The sequence below is a fragment of the Giraffa tippelskirchi genome, chromosome 3 (assembly GCF_054371585.1).
Source record: "Giraffa tippelskirchi isolate mGirTip1 chromosome 3, T2T-mGirTip1v1.2.pri, whole genome shotgun sequence".
NCBI lineage: Eukaryota > Metazoa > Chordata > Mammalia > Artiodactyla > Giraffidae > Giraffa > Giraffa tippelskirchi.
In genome coordinates, this window is record NC_137277.1 from 69,812,055 (window position 1) to 69,819,575 (window position 7,521).

At 37.3% G+C, this 7,521-nt stretch overlaps 1 pseudogene; it reads left to right on the plus strand.

Moving 5' to 3' along the window:
- The first annotated feature begins 1,937 nt into the window (after positions 1-1,937).
- Positions 1,938-4,494, plus strand: LOC145540439 (lysine-specific demethylase 3A-like; annotated as a pseudogene).
- Positions 4,495-7,521: the final 3,027 nt, after the last annotated feature.

The window sequence follows — 7,521 nt, forward strand, 5'->3', positions numbered from 1 at the left end:
TAGTACTTATCTCAAAGAGTAGGCATGATGGTTTATTGTAATATAACATGATAAGCCTTTAGAAGTATAGCTGGCATAAAGTATATTGATTTAAAAAATAAAACACATTTGTCTTGGACTCATTTTTCTTTAGTTGACATGTAAAGTCCAGTGGCCTGGGAAACTTAAGAGACTGAGATCTGAAGTCCTGGAGGTCAGGGACTGTGTTATTGGCCTACATCCTCAGTCAACACCTGGTAAGTAATAGATGCCTGAGTGAATGAAATCAGAGGGATCTGGGCTTCAGTGGTAGTTTTGCCATGTGTGTGCAGCTGCCTAAGTCCCTTGACCACTTAACTGTAAAGTGAAAAAGCTTCATAAATTTGTCATGAAGATAAAGTGAGTTAATGCATTCGAAGTACTTAGTGTCATACCTGGCACCTCCTGCATCAGAGACACTAGCTATTCACAGGCACTCAGACTGTGAAACTGAGAGTTTGAGTTGTTAAACAGCCTGTGTCAGCCTATTCAACTATCTATCAATGTTATAGCTGGAAACCCCTGCCCAGGAAAGCAGTTTGTAACTTTACTGTTTCCTTACTTTCCCCTCTTCCTTCTGCTAACCCAATCAGAAAAATAAGTTTCTAAGGCTTCTTTTGACTACTCTGGTGGCAAGACACTGTTGGATGCCTGCCCAAGAGCCATTCCTTTCTCTCTCATTCCCCAGGTTGGTAGAATTAGGGGACAGGTTGAATTTTTGTTTCCAACCCTTCATTCTCTCTAATAGAATTGTACATCCATTAACACACCTTTTGGCACATGATTTTATAGCACTTTCCACTGGGATAGGCAGAGCATATATTCTTGCCTAGTTTGTATTGGCCTTGGCCAGGTGATTTGTCTGGCAAATGTAATGTTACTGGACATGACATGAGCAGATCCTCTAAATGTGTTTGTATGATTTTTACCTGGCTTCTTGTGTACCTATCATTTTCCATGAGAAGAATATACTATGTGGCCAGTAGTGCCAGAATAAGAAGATATATGGAGTGGACGTGAAAACATACACAGCCTACATTCAAGTCCAGTTGATCCCAGTCAAACCCAGCAGAGTCACAAATGACCTGTGTGTGTTAGTCTCTCTGTCGTGTCTGACTCTTTGTGACTTCACGGATTATAGCCCACCAGGCTCCTCTGTCCATAGGATTTCCTAGGCAAGAATACTGGAGTGGGTTGCCATTTCCCACTCCACACAAATGACCTGCTTGCTCATAACTAAGAAACAAATGCTTGTTCTTGTAAGCCACTAAGAATTTGGGGTTGCTTGTTATCGAGCATTATCACAGCAATAGCCAACTAATACAGGCAGCAGTCTGCCCAGCTCCAGAGGATGAATCATAATTGATCTAAGCTAATTCTGTTATTCTTTTCAATACAGTTTATTTCCAGATTCTCTTGGAGGTAGGAGTGTCCAAATGACCCAGACTGGCCAAAGAAATTTGCAAAGATGTTTACTGGGGACTTCTGGAAAAGCTTTTTCTTCCTTCATAAAAGGTATGGTAGGGACTGAAAGTGGTCATTCCCTCTTCTTTGCTTGAAAATTCAGTGGGCATCTTGAGACCATAAATTGAAAGACACAAAGATGTAAAGCTAACAGCTAAGGATCAAGGATGTGCACGCATGTTCAGTTGTGTCCAACTCTTTGCGACCTCATGAACTGTAAACTGCCAAGCTCCTCTGTCCATGAGATTCTCCAGGCAAGAATACTGGAGTGGGTTACCATTTCCTACTCCAGGGGATCTTTCTGACCAAGGGATCAAACTCACATCCCTGGTGTCTCCTGCATTGGCAGGCGATTTCTTTATGACTGCACCATCTGGGAAGCCACACAGCTAAGGATGATAGAGCAAATAAAATCTAGGCTCTTGACGACACGGCTTAGTGGTTGACCAACATCAATGACCGCCAATCTCTACATTCTTTATTTAGTTAGATTTTCTGCTTCCCATGGCACTCCTGACCTAGTATACTTAAAATAATATCAGCTTAGTCATCCTAGACACTGTTTCTCTGAGGTGAGTGATGAAAGAGAAAAGGGAGCTTTATGATTACAAGTCTCCTCATATAGATTCTAGAAACGTTCTTATTTACTAGGTTATTAGAACCTTGCCTTTGTCAAAATGTTTCTAATAACAATGAAGTAGTTAGCTTATGGGTAGCTGTAACTGAAAATGTTAGGGACTGATGTGGGTATAGAAAAGTACATCCTGGACAATGTTGGCGACATCTATATCAAATGGCAGTTTCTGAAAAGGAAGCCATGTCCACAGTGTAACCATACAGTAGGAGCGTCTCTTGCAGGGTTGCTAGGAGTGAGCTGTCAAAGGTGTTCAGGAAATGTATGATGTGTGTGATTCCACCATCTTCAGTTTGCACTGAATGTATCCTCAGTGTGAATTTGGAGTTTGTGTGAATTGCTACTAGATGAAGGGGGAAGACTGCCAATGGGGTATTACCTACAAGACTTTTTCTTGGTTGAGATGCATGAAGAGTTAAATACATGAACCAGGGAACTTGATGCCTACACAGATGATTCTTAGAAAAATTCTCTATGATGTTGAAGTCTGTTCATTTTGTAAGAGTAGTAAGGCAAATTGTCCTTGTTCATACAGGCAGTTTGAACTCTTTACAAAGCCAGTCTCAAAGGAAGACATAAAACAGAATGCCTTAGTCAGGAAAAAAAAAAAAAATTCTTGGTGCTATCCTCCTGCAGAATCTCTCAGTGTTGGAATGAGCATCTTTGAGGAGGGGTGCAGCCTCCAAGCCAGCTAGCAGCATGAAATCAGCCTGTCCAATTAGCACTTCCCTTTTGAGCTGGCTGTCAGATCTAACCAGCAGGCATGTCCACAGGGAGGGGAAAAAGACATATAATGAACTGAAGAACACAGTAAAAATCCTTGATGACATTTTTCCTTCTTTGGTAAAAAATGTCTTTCTCTGATTTATGTAAGAACTTCAAGTACAGAGACATACCTGGCATTCTACACTCTTTACTACTGAATGTGGGGGTAATTGCTTTCAGTACTTGCAATATTAAGAGCAATTGGAATGTCTTCAGAGAGTACTGGAAACAAGGGCAACTAGCCATCATAAATTGGACACCAAATTTTGGAAACCTGAGTCCTTCAGCAGAGTGTTTGGTGACCAGGAAGTAGATCTACTAAATTGTAGGACTGTTTGAGGTGCTATAACAAAATACCATAGACTGGATAGCTTAAAAAAAAACAAACATTTATTTCTCACAGTTCTGGAAGGTGGGAAGTTCAAGGTCAAGGCGCCAGTAGATTTGGTATCTGGTGAGGTCCACCTCCTGGTTCATAGGTGGCTGTCTCCATGTGTCCTCATGTGATGGAAGGGGGCAGTGGAGCTCTCTGGGGTCTCTTTCATAAGGACACTAATCCCATTCATGAGGGCTCTGCCTTCAAACCTAAGGCCCCACCTCCAAATACCATCACACTTGGGGATTAGGTTTCAACATACAAATTTTTGGAGGACACAAACATTCAGTCTGTACCAAAGAGCAATGAAATTGTTACAGAAGCCACAGTAGGATACTTCTGGAATGGATTTGAGGGTTTTCCAAATCTGTTGGAAAATGAAAAAGAATTAATGATGTTGATACTTAAGGAATGGCTATCAGGGAAGTTCAGAGATACCATGTCATCCAGGTTTGATGATCAAACCAAAACCAGCATCCCATTACTTGAGTATACAGGGTGAGATGACAATTGAAATTTTGTCTCTAGGCTGCCTAGCTACTTTATCTGGTCAGACTGAGGTCCCATAATGGGGTCCATAATGCTAATGGATTAACTACTCCAGAAGATTAAAAATGTGGAGCAATGTCTTTACTGAGACATCAGATACGGCTAATGTTCTGGTCTATGTGGGAATTCTCAAAGGATGGTGTGACCAGGAAGTCCTTAAAGTTGTGCAAGATGGAAATTCTCAAGAACTCATAATAAAGCAATTTATTGGAAGAGAAGCCAGGAGCCTTCTGGCAAATATATGCTAATGAAGACACGAAGAAGATATGAAGATTCTTTAAAAAGGCATCAAAAGAGAATGTTCAAGAAAACCCTGCAACCATGATCCTATCAGTGATTAGAGCTAGTATTTAGATTGATCACTAAGAAAATATCTTCATAAAGAATATGGAATTCAAGGCTGGGCTATTATACAGTTTATACAGTTTCTCAGTTTCTAGAGATGTGGCATTTATCCCAGCTGGAATTCCATGTAAGGTTCATAACTTACATAGTCACATCAAAGTGTTTGAAGACTTTGTTTCTCCAGAGCATGTTAATGCTTCTGGCTAACTCAGGAATTCTGGTATCTGTCACAAACTTATACAAATCATGAAGATAAATTAAGGTGAAGAATGTTATTTACCGCAGAGTGAAAGATGCACTTGCTGTACTGAAGACCAGAAAATCCAGTTTGGACAAACCCTAAGGGTCCCAGAGATGCCTTAACTCCTGCACAATGAAGATAAACCCTTCAGGCAGGATCTCCTGGACCTGGAAAGTCATGTTACTTCATCCTTTTTAAAACCTACCTAACTTTTGAGGAATACATAGACCCACCCTCTCTAACATATTTCTAGTGTTTACAGACACTAAACGTATATATGTAATTTCTATTTAAAGAGCATGCATTCTTAAACTGTGACTTAGTACAAAGCTTTTACTAAGCTGTAAAAACAAAACTTATCAGCCCAGGAGCACTATATTTGGATTGTGTTTTGCTTTGTGTCTGTCTGATTACTCCTTCCTCCGTCCTTTAGAATTCAGAAGAGCAGTGGAAAAAATGAACAGTGAAGATGCAGTTCTCATTGTATCGCATAGGATTGGCATTATATAGCATTACATAACAGAAATGAAATAATTCTTGGAGTTAATCATCATTGTTTAATAAAGTTTTTTATTTAAATTAAGCTTCGATAATTTTAAGTGCTAAGCATTTGCATTAAAGTATTCATATAATTTTAAAAATTATACAGGATACCTTTGCTTAAAAAAAAGTGATGCAGCATTAGATCATGTAAGGCATAAGCTAAGGGAGTTACAAGGAGAAGTAGATGAATCCATTATCATAATTGGAGATTTCAGTGTCCCTCTATCAGAATGGACAGATCCAGAAGGCAAAAAAGCAGTAAGGACATAGTTGACCTCAATCAGTTGAACCATAGTTGAACCATAGTTGAACCATCAATCAACTGGATATAATAACATCTACAGACCACTTCATCCAACAATAGTAAAATATACAAGGACTTCCCTGATGGTCCAGCAGTAAGACTGTGCTCCCAATGCAGGGATCCTGGGCCTGGTCAAGGAACTAGATCCCACATGCCACAACTAAAGATCCTGCATGTGGCAATTAAGACCCAGCACAGCCAAAACAAATAAACAAACAACAACAAAAAACCCCCACAAAAAACAAAACTAAAAAAAACCCCGTAAAATATGCATTCTTCTCAATCTCACAGGGAACATTCACCAAGACCACATCCTGGAATACACCTTAACAAATTTAAGAGAATAGAAATAATGAAACGTCTGCTCTTTGACTATGGTGGAATCTACTAGAAATCAAGAAAAAAAAAGGTAATTGAAAATTTCCAAAATATGCTGTGATTAAGCAACACTTCTAAATAACACATTAGTCAAAGAAGATATCTCACAAGAATTTAAAAAATACTTTCAACTGAATAAAAATTAAAATGCAACTTATTAAAATATGTGAGATACAGTGAAAGCAGTGCTTAGAGGAAAATTTATAGCATTGAATGCACTTATTAGAAAAGAAGAAATTTCTATAATCAATAACCTAAGTTTCTACCTGAGAACACCAGAAAAAGAAGAGTGAATTAAATTAGTAAGCAGAAGAAAAGAAATAATAAAAATTAGAGCAGGCATCAATGAAATTAAAAGCAGTTACTATGGAAAACTGTGGAGATTTCTCAAAATACTAAAAATACAACTACCACATGATCCAGCAATTCCACTTCTGGATATTTATCTGAAGAAAACAAAAACACTAATTTGGAAAGACATATGCATGTCTCTGTTCATTGCAGCATTATTTACAATAGCCAAGATATGGAAGCAACCTAAGTACCAGTTAATAGCATATATATATATATATACACACACACATACATATATATACATATATATATATATATATATATATATATAATATTACTCAGCCATTAAAAAGAATGAAATCTTACCATTTGCAACAAAATGGATGGACCCCAAGGGGTATTATACTAAGTGAAATATGTCATATAGATAAGGACAAATACTGTATGATTTTACTTACACGTGGAATCTAAAAACAAACATGGCAAAACAGAAGGAATCCTATATACAGAGAACAAATAGGTGGTTGCTAGAGGGAGAAGGAGTGGGGAAATGAGAGAAATAGGTGAGGGAGATTAAGAGGCACAAACTTCCAGTTACCAGGTAAATGAGTCTTAGGTATGAAATGTACACTGGGGGGAATATAGTCAATAATAATGTCATACCTTTGTGTGACAGATGGTAACTAGACTTATCGTGGTGATCATTTTGAAATGTATAAAAATACTGAATTACCATGTGTATACCAGGAACTAACATAGTTAGTATTCAAAACAAATCAACTATACCCCAATTGTATTAAAATTTCAAAAATTATGAACAAACTCATCAAAAGAAGATAGATTTGTGATTACAGGGGAAGGGGGAGAGGGAATTAGATGAAGATAGTTAAAAGGTACAAACTCCTAGTTGTAAGATAAATAGGGACAAAGGATATAATGTATAACATAATAAATAAAATTAGTACTGCTCTATGTTATATATGAAAATTGTTATGAGTAAATTCTAAGAGTTCCATCACAAGGAAAAAACCTTTACAATTTCTTTAGTTTTTTCTATTTGTATGAGATGATGGATATTTACTAAACCTATTGTGATAATCATTTCATGAGGTATACAAGTGGAATTATTATGCAGTACACCTTAAATTTATACAGTGTGGCATGTCAATTATAGCTCCAAAAGATCCAAAACCAGAGCAAAAATAAACGAAATTAAAAACAGGAGATCAATAGAGAAAATCAGTAAAACCAAAAGCTGTTTCTTGGAAAATATGAATAAAATTGATAAGTGTCTAGTCAGGCTAAGAAAAAGAGCACAGAAATTACTAACATCAGAAATGAAAGAAGAGACATCACTATACATCCCATGATCATTAAAGGGATAATCAAGGAATACTATACAACTCTATACCCTTAAATTTGATAACCAGATGAAGTGGACCAATTTTTTGATAGACATATTCTGCTAAAACTCACACAAGAAATACAAAATCTGAATGGACCTATATCTATTAAAGAAAGTGAATCAATCATTAATAACCTTCCAAAATGGAAAGCACCAAGCTCAAACGAGTCAGCTGGTGAATTCTACCAAACATTTAAGGAAGAAA